The 11,933-nt window shown below is 41.6% G+C and overlaps 1 long non-coding RNA gene across 1 annotated transcript in view; it reads right to left on the bottom strand.

Annotated features, from left to right (window-relative positions):
• Positions 1–3,039: 3,039 nt before the first annotated feature.
• Positions 3,040–11,933, bottom strand: part of LOC141496965 (uncharacterized) — a 40,271-nt gene continuing 31,377 nt past the window's right edge. The window contains exons 2-3 of the long non-coding RNA XR_012471209.1: positions 4,155–4,298; positions 3,040–3,135 (exon numbers count right to left, since the gene is read on the bottom strand). This is a non-coding gene — a long non-coding RNA (uncharacterized LOC141496965). The remainder of the gene's footprint in view (positions 3,136–4,154; positions 4,299–11,933) is intronic.

Raw genomic sequence — 11,933 nt, 5'->3', positions numbered from 1 at the left:
CGTCACCGACCGTCGGCTCTCCGCGGATGGGGGGGAGGGTGTTACCTTGCCCACTCAGTTTGGCTCGTGGCTCGCTGAGGACCCCTAGGGCTGGGAGGAGACATGTGAGACCCCGAAGATTTCAGCTCCCTCCCCCCCAAATCTCCCCTGAGACTGAGCCTCCGGAGCTTGATAGACAGGGATCCAGGGAAGCTGAACCCCCGGCCCTGACGGGGGGGGGGGGGATCTTGTCCCTGAGAGGTAAACAATCCCCAAGGGGCCCCTACTGAAACTTTGCCTTTCACCCCCTGAAATCGGAGGGCTGACAGCAGCTGTGATGCGGGGGGGGGGGGGGGGGGCACTAGCCGGTCCGGGTAGAACCGTGGCTTTTATTCCAATCTTTACTGTTAGATTGAGGGCAGGAAGGGCTGGTCGGCGGGGGGGGGGGGGGGGGGGGGGGGGAGAAGCAGAAGGGAAAGTATTCCACTAGCCTGGTTATCCCAGCGGCAATTGAGAGGCGGGGGCTATGGTGTACTGGTGATTGGACAGACTTGGTCATGGGGGGAGAGAGAGTGAATGAGCTTTTAGGTCTGGAAAGTATTGAGGGTAAAAGAGACCTCGGAGTTCATCTGGCCCAACCTCCTCGTCTGAAAGAAAAAGTGACTAAAGTTCAGAGGAGGGCAGGGATGTGCCCAAGATCTCAGAACCAGGAAAGGGCGGACCCAGACCTTGGGCCCAGCTCTCTCCTCTCTGCCAGGCTGCCTGACTTCCATCTTGTCCTCTCCCTCCTCTGACAGCCAAGCTTCATTGGGCCAGAAGCAGGTAGACAGCTTCCCCGTAGAGCTGTGGGTTCTGGGAGTCTTCAGTTAGGACTGAGGGGTTAAATAAAAATTAAATCTTCCCCTCTGGACCCTCACGTTGGGTCAGCCTGAGATTAAACAATTAGCAGAATGAGACTAAGCAAATTCCATTCATTTTTTCTGAGTTTCTGCCATAGTTGCAATAAGGAAAAATGATCCCAGCCCCCATTCACTCAGAACCCTACTAGAACATTTTCCTGGTGCTTCTAGGATAGGTGGGAGTTGAGATAAGCAAATACTCCAGATACACTGAAAGCCATCTGCTCCCACCTTACACAAACACACTGAGCAACCCCTTTACAATCATCTGATGAAAAAATTTAATCCATATCAATCAGTAATCATGGTAAGGAGACCAAAGAGGATCTCAAATGTACCCACAGGAATACCTCCTTGACTTTGGACATGGAGAGACCAGGCAGCCCAAGACCCAGCAGCCTGAGATCCTTACCTCCTAAGGGAAATCCTATGGAAAAATAGGATGGAAGATTTAACAATATCCTCCCCAAAGATTAGCATTCTGTTCTTCCAATCGTATTTAGTCCTGTGTGAATAATCACCCCATCTTTCTGTATATCCATATATCCAAGCATGAAGATGTTCTCTTTATGGATTAAGTATATGAATTCATCCTTCTAGTCTCTTATCTTTCCTATTTCAATCATTATAAGTCCTCTATGAAACAATATATGTGGGTTCTCCATAATCTCTCTCTAGTCACATTTAGGAGTTAATTATATATTCAGTGAATATAGACTATCATTTCTTGTGATTCATATGTATGATTAGTCATCCATTCTTTTTGTATGTTGGCAAAAGTGAACATTCATAGAGTCTTTCTATATTCACTCCCCTTTCCCCTATATGCAGATATATTTACCCCGTCACCATTCCTCTCTGTCAGTCATGATAAACTCTGGGTGTATAAAGACAGGAATTTTTATATATTCTCTCAAAGGGAGAGAAGCAGTGGAATACTTTTAGGAATATCAAGAAGATATAGTAGTACTCCTATCTGTGTAGAGAGAATGTATTCATACATACACATATGTGTGTGTGTGTGTGAATCGAGAAAATAAAAGGACTCATACATATGAGTAAAGGAAATATATGAATATTGATATATGGAGGAATGGAGAGAATGAGAACTTGAAGGTATAAATTATAGAAATGAATTTGTAGAAAGAATAAATATTTTCTTGCACATAAGAATGAAGATAAAGGACCTGAATAACATTATATATTCACAGAAAGATATATTCATATCTATGACTCATCACATATTCCCTCTATTCTTTTTCCAAATATGAAGCAATATGATATAGGAGAAAGACACTGTAGTCTTATATGACTATGTATAAATGAAGTTAAAGTATATATATGAAAGATATGAGTTGTTAAAATCTTATATAATAAATATAAAATCTTATATACATTGGATTATTAGGAGATTCATGCAATACTCAGAGGACTAGAGGAGGAAAATGAAAGCTGCAGAGACAATGAATGCACCAAAAAAATCTGAGCACTCCTTTTTAAGAATATACAAAATATAGAAACATTGAATGGTTTTTAAAAAGGAGGGCAGAGGGGCGTCTCCACAGACAGCATGGGGTCACTGGGCATTGGTCCTGTTCCCTGGGGTCCTCTCCCTCCTTGCCCAGTTTCTAGAATGACGCAGTCAGAAAACCCTACCGGAAGATGAAATCACTTGCCGCAGAGCTGGGGGAGGAGAAATGAACCTGAGAAGGTCTTTGGGAGAAGAGAAAATGAACAACAGAGGGCGTAAGAGAGGGGGAAATGAGCCAGAGATGGCTTGTGGAAGAATGGGAAATGAGCTGGTAGCAGGAGAAGGCAAAATGGGACAGAGAACGTGTGTGGAAAGGAAAAAATGATCCCAAAGGGGCATGTGAAGGAGGGATGCTGCCTGCAGAGATAAAAGTGAAAGGGATGCCTGAAGAGGACCAGTGGAAGTAGTAGGAGTGCAGACTTCTGCCTATCATAAAGGTTTGCACTGAGATCACCAACCATCCTCACTCAGCTTGTGGTCCATCTGACCCAGACTCAGTTATTTTGGCTCATGGCTCCCTAAGAACCTTGAATTGTCTAAAAAGCAAGAGAGCCAGGAGCTCAGTCCAAATCCCACCTGAGGTTTAGTCTCTTGATCATGGAAGACAATGGGTCAGGAAATGTAGGCCCCTGAGCCACAGGTCTGCTATCCATAATATCCAAATAATCCTTAGGGGACCTTGTCCTTCCATTCATCCCAGCATCAGGCTTTAAAGTGTAGCAGTCCCTGTGAAAAGGAAAGCAGGTTGTGAACCTCTGTTTCAGGAAGAATCATTTGTGTTGTCAATCTTTCTGGATAGAACAAGGGCAGAACTTGTTGATTGGCACCTGCCCCCAAGGGAAAACATTAGACTAGCAGGGATTTCTCATTTTGGAGTGGGGAGGGTACTTTGGTAGCAATTGGGGATAGGGTTTATGGACATGTGGGTAGAAATTGAATGGATTTGTAGGATGTGATAGAATGGAGGGTTAAAAAGAGATCTCAGTGATAAAAGAGGGTAAAACCATCACTTGTACAAAAATATTCATAGCAGCCCTGTTTGTGGTGGCAAAGAATTGGAAATCAAGTAAATGTCCTTCAGGTGGGGAATGGCTTAGCAAACTGTAGTATATGTATGTCATGGAACACTATTGTTCTATTAGAAACCAGGAGGGATGGGAATTCAGGGAAGCCTGGAGGGATTTGCATGAACTGATGCTGAGTGAGATGAGCAGAACCAGAAAAACTTGTACACCCTAACAGCAACATGGGGATGATGATCAGCCTTGATGGACTTGTTCAATCCATCAGTGCAGCAATCAGGGACAATTTGTCTTCAATGGAGAATACCATCTGTATCCAGAGAAAGAACTGTGGAGTTTGAAGTTTGAACAAAGACCAAACACTATTACCTTTAATTTAGGAAAAAACTGAGATCTTATTGTCTGATCTTGCCATTTCTTATAGTTTATGTTTCTTCCTTAAGGATATGATTTCTCTCTCATCACATTCTATTTAGATCAATGTATACCATGAAAACAATATAAAGACTGAAAAATTGCCTTCTGTGAGGGGTGTGGGGAGGGAAGTAAGATTAGAGAAAAAATTGTAAAACTCAAAATAAATAAAATCTTTCTAAAGGAAAAAACAAAGATATCAGAGCTCATCTTGGTCAAACTCATTTGATAGAATAGATAACAGAGGACCAGAAGAAAGCAGACATGGCTAAGGTCACACAACCCTGAAGAGGCAGGTCCAGTCCTTACATCCAGGTCTCTCTTCCCTGCCAGATTGACTGGCTTCCAAGTTGGCCTCTCCCTCCTCTGACCATTAAGCTTCATAGGTCCAAGTCCCTGGGAAGGCAGTTCCCAGATTCAGGTGGGCAGGTTTCTTCTATTCTTCAGTTATAACTATGGGATTAAGAAAAAAGCAAATCAAGTTCCCCAACTTTGGGCAAGTCTAGCAAAGTGAGTCTGACCAATTCTATGCCTTCTCTGAATGGGATTCTTCCATGTAGAAGACATTCAATTAAAAACCAAACATTTAAATACTCCAACATGTACTTCCAAGTTATATATATGTATATGTATATGTATATGTATATGTATATGTATATATATATATATATATATATTTGTTTAATTTTGTTGTTTTCTCCAAATTTTGCTCAGTTCTTTCACTTGGCAAGTTTACCAATTAGTTGTTAATTATTTTAGAATATCAAATTTAAATAATACTTCCTTTAAATTTATTGCAATTCAATTATTCATTTTCTTCTTAGGAAGAATAGAGAAAGACAAAGTTTTAATACTCACATTAAAAGAGAGGTTACAGAACACTGAACTTGCAGGACATGGACACACACACACACACACACACACACACACACACACACACGTTTTGACTGAGCCATATCTAATCTGACTGTGACACAGCATGTCAGAGACAGTGTATCAATAAAGCAGATAGTGGTTTATATATTACTTTCTTTGCAAGGAACCTATTTACAAATCATGGGATTACTCCATTCCTTGGAGCTCCATCTTGCTGTTGTGGAGCCAGATATTTTATACAAGATCATAAGTGGGCAGGTAGATCATAGAACAATCAGATTTGGGGCTTGAGTGATCTTCCTAAGACAAACCCACCATGCCAAACAACATAACTTGCAACCATCCAAGTGGGAATCCTGTGGGAATGGTTGGGTGGATTGTGTAGCTTTGGGGATACCAGTACAGTGCAAGTTATACTGATATACTTCACTTAACACAAACAGGACGTGTCAGGATTGATGATGACTACTACTATTACTTTGTTTTCACTGTTTTTTCCAGGACCAGAGATGCCTGTAAAAAGGATCTCTAGAAGCTAAATTCTTATTAAATTCATTTCACGTATCATATTAATCAGTCTTGACACTATACATGAGTTCTGATGTACACAATATGTGAAAAAACACGTCTTTTCCTGTCTTCTCTCCCAGGGAGAGAAGCAGTATAATACTTATAGAAATAGCCCATTTTAGGGGCAGCTAGGTGGCGCAGTGGATAAAGCACCAGCCCTGGAGTCAGGATGATGACAGGTGAGTGGGATGCATTATGAGGGCCAGTGGAGAAAGGGGCAGGGTTGACTGGAAGGGGTCTCCTGCCTCATGAAGATAGACACTAACATTATCAGCTATAAGTGCTCAGTGCTCTACAGGGGGTCCACTTTATCCAGACTCTGGTTGACTTTCCTGGTGGCTCTCTCATGACCCTGAGGACCAGGAGTGGATATCTGAGAAGAGAAATAGACCAAGGGACTAGCCAAAATGGCTCTGGAGGCCCCAGGGCCTAAGCATTGGGGATAAGAGGATCAGGGAAATATAAGCTTCAGATCCCTGGACTCCAGCCTCTGGTAGGGAAATGGTTCCCAACTAGTCATTATGGGACCTGTCCTTCCACCCCCACCCCCCACCCCCAGGCTCTGAGGTCTAATAGTGCCTGTGAGGTAAAGGGTTAAAACAAGGTTAGAGCTTGCTGACTTGGGGTTGTTCCAGGGGAAAGTATTAGACTAGTTGGGTTTTCTCATCTAGTTTTTGGCAGTTAGTTTAGATGGGAATAGGGGAGGGTACATAAATGTGGGAGAAGAATGTGAATGGGATTCTAGGTTTGGGGAGAATAGAGGCTTAAAAGAGACCTCAGAGCTCATCTGTCCAACCTCCTCATTGGAGAAAAGAGGTAACTGGGAAGACACTCTCCAGAAGCTGGTAGGTAGGTTCCCCATAGAGCTTAGGCTTCTGAGTGTCTTCAGTTAGGACTGTGGGGTCAAGGAAAGCGCTACTGAGAGTGGGTATCTGAGAGGGGAAAGATGCTGGGGAACCAACTGAACCCCCCCCCCGAGACCAAGGCACTTGAGGGTGGGAATCAAGGGGCCAGGAAACATAAGTCCCAGACCTCAGGACTCCTGTCTAGGGTAGGAAAATAGTTCTAACTGGTTCCTTCAAGACCTTGGGTTCTGAGGTTTGATATTAGGAGCAGGCTTCTCTGGTTTGGTAGGCCAGGTCAGGATGAACCATTTTGATATTTAGGGTCAAAATAAGGACAGAACTTGTTGATTAGGGGGCTACCACAAGGGAAAACATTTCACTAACTGGAGTTTCTCAGGGGTGTAGCAGGGGAGAGGATAGTTTACTAACAGGGTGAGGGTACTGTTGGGGAGTATGGTCATGGGGTTAGAATCTGAATGGACTTGTAAGTTTTGGTAAGATAAAGGGTTAAAAGAGACCTCAGAAATCATCTGATCCAAAGTCATGATTGCAGAAAAAGGAAAACAAGTTCCCTAGAAGACAAAGGACATGGCCAAGATCATAGAGCCAATATGGGGCAGATCTTGGCCTTGAGAGTCTGGGTCTCTCTGGCAGTCTGATTTGTTTCCCTTTTGAACCTTTCCTTCTCTGATAACTAAACTTCATGGACTGATTATTCCTTGGAAGACACTCCAGGAACCAGAGGTAGGGATTCCCATAGAGTCAGCCATTGGGGTTGGGGGAGAACTATACAGTTAAGTGAAAGGCAAAACCAGCATGGTCCCCAATCCAACAACTTTGGACCAGTTTGAGATGCATATTTAGCAGGAGGCAACTGAGCAAATTTCATGCCTTCCCTGAATGGTATTCTTCCATTTGCAGAATGACCTATAGCTGCTTCACTCAGAGTTCTACCTGAATATTTTCCTGGGGTTTGGTGGTGTTGGTCTATAATAAGGTGACTGTGTCCTGCTGCAGAGACACAAAAACAGGCAAATCAATGGTGAAACAATACACGGAAAGTTAGAACACACAGAGGCTTCAGAAACACAGGCTCACATAAACACACACAATATATTATGATGCTCAATACAAACAGTTGAAAGAGAATTTTGATCTACATCAATTTGTTATAATGTTGAGACAAAATTAGGTCTCAAAAAATATTCTCCTGTATTCCCTTACTATTCATATTTTATATTCATGTTCAATACTCATATATTTCTTTATATCAATATTTATATGTATCCCATGTTCTATGTTCATGTATATAAATGAGCAACAATGTAATCAGTATATTTACTATATATATATATACTATATTGTTGCTTGTGACTCATATATAATTATTCCTATATTCTCTAGAGCTTGGCATAAGGAGCCTTCTGCATTCCTGTGTGACTACTTCATTTATCAGTTCTTGTTTATTCCTTGTTCCTCTATGTAAAGATATCCTCATTCTTTGTCTATTTTCATATATATATATATATATATATATATATATATATATATATATTCCTATATAGTCTTGCCATATTTATCATGCACAAAAACAGGAGATTGCATATCTTCTCTCACAAGGATAAAAGTAAGGAATACTTTTAGAAATATAGTAGAGAAAATATTTTTTTTGTTTTTTGCAAGGCAATGGGGTTGAGTGGCTTGCCCAAGGTCACACAGCTAGGTAATTATTAAGTGTCTGAGGTTGGATTTAAACTCAGGTCCTCCTGATTCCATGGTTGGTGCTCTATTCACTGGGCTACCTAGAGGCCCTGAGAGAATATACTAATGAAAGGAGTGAATGTAGGCATATATATATGTATATATATATATATATATATATATATGAATAGAGAATATAAGGGTATTCATGAATAGAGAATGAATATATTAAGAATCATTTACATAGTAATTGGGAGAATTATTACTAGTGCTTTTGAGGAGATAGAATGTATAAATCATATAAATGAACTGATAGAAAGAATAAACTACTTTCTTTACATTGGAATGAAAAGAAAGAATCTGAATGTTCTCTATATATACATTTGCATAACTATGAAGTTGTATTCTATATGAGAAATTCTGCATTCATATGAGTAGGCATAGATGAGAATTTCTATAAATGAAATTTTTAAGTTCTTTCCTTTATATGGATATAATCATATATATGTATAATCTTATAGATCGAACATTATAAGAGAGTCATTCAGTTTCATAAAGAGGAATAGAGAGAGAAAATGGATTAAACAGAAGAAATGTATAGACAATGGAAAAATCTGAACTCTTCTGAGAAGAATATAGCATGCCCAGTGTTTTGGAAGGGGAGGACAGAGGGCCTTCTGGACAGACATCGAGGAGTCTCTGTGCCTAAGCCCCGGGCCCTGGGGTCCTCTCCCTCCCTGCCTCCCTCCCAGGATGGCCACAATGGGGGAAATGGACTGAGAGCTCGGCTCCCTGCGGTGGGGGAGGGGAAATGGGACGGAGAAGGTGGGTGGAGAAGGAAAACCTGAGCCTGAGTAGTTTCTGGGAGAGGGATTCTGATGTGGGGCGTCGGGAGATTGAATTGGGGGATGTCTGGAGGGTGGCAATGGAGAGCGAGGCAGGGTCGGCGGGGGGCTTCTCCTGCCTCCCCAAAAGGGGCACTGACGTCACTAGTCCGCTCTCCGCGGGGGGAGGGAGTCACCTTGCCCACTCAGCTCCCCTTGGTTCGTGGCTCGCTGAGGACCCTTAGGACTGGGAGGGGAATCTGCGACCCCAAAAATTTCAGGCTTCACCCAAAGTCCCCTGAGGCTCGGCCTCCGGAATTTGAGAGACAGGGATCCAGGAAAGCTGAGCTCCCCCTTCCCCCCCCCCACGGGAATCTTGTCCCTTGGAGGGAAACAGTCCCCAAGGGTCCCTCTTAAACCCTTGTCTTTCACCACCCTCCACCGAAATCAGAGATCTGTCACCTAGGAAAGGGAAAATGGCGGGGAGAGACGGAAGCTCGGCGTCTGGAGGCTGGGCAGGGTGGGCTGCCTGGGGGTGGGGAAAGCATTCTAGTAGCGGGGTTATTCCAGCAGGGGTTTGGAGGGGAGGATATGCTGGTCCTGGGGAGTGGAGGGGGTTTGGGAGTGGGGCAAGAGTCTAAATGAGCTTTTCGGGCTCGAAAGGATTGAGGCCAAAAGAGACCTCAGAGCTTATCTGGCCGGGCCTCCTCATTGGAAAGAAAAGGTAACTGAGATCCAAAGAAGGACAAGGACATGGCCAAGGTCACATGGTCAGGAAGGGGCAGATTGAGCCTGGATCTCTCTTGCCTGCCAGGCTGCCTGACTTCCATCTTGTCCTCCTCTGACAGCCAAGCTTCATGGCCCCAAGGTCCCTGAGAAGGCACTTCCAGAAGAAGGGGACAACTTCAGTAACTACTGTGTGTTATATAAAAAAGCAAACTGACCCCTGCAACCACCAGATTTAGACCAGTCTCAGAAAAAAACTCTAAGCAGGATGAGGTTGAGCAAATTCCAAACATTCTGAGTTCCTTTCATTTTTGCAATAAGGGGAAATGACTCCCAGCTCCTGTTCATGAAGAGCCCTACTTGAACATTTTCCTGAGCCTTGTAGGTGATAGCTTGGGCAATGTCTCATTTTCTACTCTCAGAAAATTTCCAGTTTTATGAGGGAAAAGCTGTGCTTTGGAAATGTCAAATGTGGTAGTGGTGGCAAGGCCTTTGCTAAAAGAATCAAGTCTTGTAGAGACTAGGTTCCAGAACTGCTTGGGGGATGTGGGCTTCCTGGCAGTTGGGCTTTCTCTGATGGGAAAGAAGGAACAGACAATAGAACTGAGGCTGCAGACAGGGACTCGGGAAATAAGGGTGTGAAAAGAAACCAGAACAATCCCATGACCACAGATCATGTGGCTATTTCTTTTCCAGTAAATAATCCCACCAGAGAAAGAGGGGTTGCCCCAACCTGTGGAGATTGACCTCATGGGCACCTATCACAACACCCAAAGCTAATTGATGGTCAGAATGAGACCAGGAATAGAAGAAGTCAAGTTGACCTAGAATGCTTCCTTAGTAGGCCCAAAGTGATTGGAGGGGATATTGTATTTAACAGAAATCTAAAGGAAAACTCAAAATAGAAAGATTTGACCCACATCTAGCAAACTCCAGTTTGACTTATTCCAATTTGTCAGCAGGGTATTGGATGAAAGGTAGGAAAGAAATACACACATACAAAGAGACACAGAAATGTGTGCTCCCATACACACACACTGGGACAGCAATGATTCAACAGGGGAGGGGATGGAAGCTAGGATAAGCAAAAATATACCAGATACACTGAAAATCATCTGCTCCTCTCTCATACAAACACACTGGGGAACCCCACCCCCTAACAATAAAGAATTTTAATTCATATCAATTACTAATCATAGTGAGGAGTCAAAAGAGGATCTCAAAAGTGCCTTCAGAAATATCTCCTTGATTTTGTACAAGGAGAGACAAGGTAGCCCAATTCAAAACAACTTGAAGACCTTACATCCTAAGGAATATCCTATGGAAAAGAATCATAGAGGATATAACAATATCCATTCCTAGATGAGCATTTCAATTTTCCATGTGTATTTGGTCCTGTATGAATACTCACCTCCTTTTTCTATATATCCATATATTGAGCATAAATATGATTTCATCAATTGAGTGTATGAATTCACTCATCTAGTCCTTTTTACATGTTTCAATTATCATAAGTCCTTTATGAATCAATATAGATGGGTCCTACATAATCTCTTTATACTTACATATATATGACTATTCATGTATTCAGTGAATGTAGACTCTATTGTTTCTTGTGACTCATATCTATGATTAGTATCTCTTCTCTCTGTATGTTGGCAGAAGTCAGCATGGATGGAGCCTTTCTATGTCCCATATGAGGATTTCATATTCACTCTATTCTTCTACATACATAAATTTAACTATAAACTCAGTTAACATGTAAATATGCCCCCTAAAATAAAAAATTTAAAGGCACTTAGTGTTGTAGAAGAGGAAATGAAGAGAAATTACTGGTTCAGTATGAAGCATAAAATCAGTCCACTAATTTAAGCAAAACTTACAGATACAATGTTTTAGATTATACACTTTCAACTACATATATTTCCGGATTTTTCAATTACTTCAGAAATCACATCAAATATTTTTGTAAACATTTCCACAATGTGGGGCTTGAATAAATTGGTTAACTAGATTCAGATGAAGTACTTTAAAAGGCTAAATGATATAAATGAGACTATCACCTATTATATTGTGCTTTTGGAATTCTACATATGCCAGCAATATTAAAAGTTTGCTTCTATTTTAAAATCAGATATATTGTAGTTAATCAAAAGTGTCAACTCTGTATAACTTTGTATGACAAAAAAAATCTGCATTTTAATAAATTAACTTAAAGTTGTCTGGCTCTGTGATTACAGTTTTTAAAATCTTGTGCCTAGGGGCAGCTAGGTGGTGTAGTGAATAGAGCACTGGAGTCAAGTCACTTGACCTGGAGTCAAGAGTACCTGAGTTCAAATATGACCTCAGACACTTAATAATTACCTAGCTGTGTGACCTTGGCCAAACCACTTAACCCCATTGCCTTAAATAAAAAAATATTGTGCCTAGAGTTTATTTTCATAGCTGCTTTAGGGTAGAGAAATATACAAGTTCATATTTATGTAAAATATTTGCAGTGTAAAGTTTTATTTTTTACTTTTTTAAAAATCACTATATTTAAATTA

This window comes from Macrotis lagotis, chromosome X, assembly GCF_037893015.1.
Source record: "Macrotis lagotis isolate mMagLag1 chromosome X, bilby.v1.9.chrom.fasta, whole genome shotgun sequence".
In the NCBI taxonomy this organism is placed as follows: Eukaryota; Metazoa; Chordata; class Mammalia; order Peramelemorphia; family Peramelidae; genus Macrotis; species Macrotis lagotis.
This window is presented reverse-complemented; position numbering and strand designations above follow the sequence as displayed.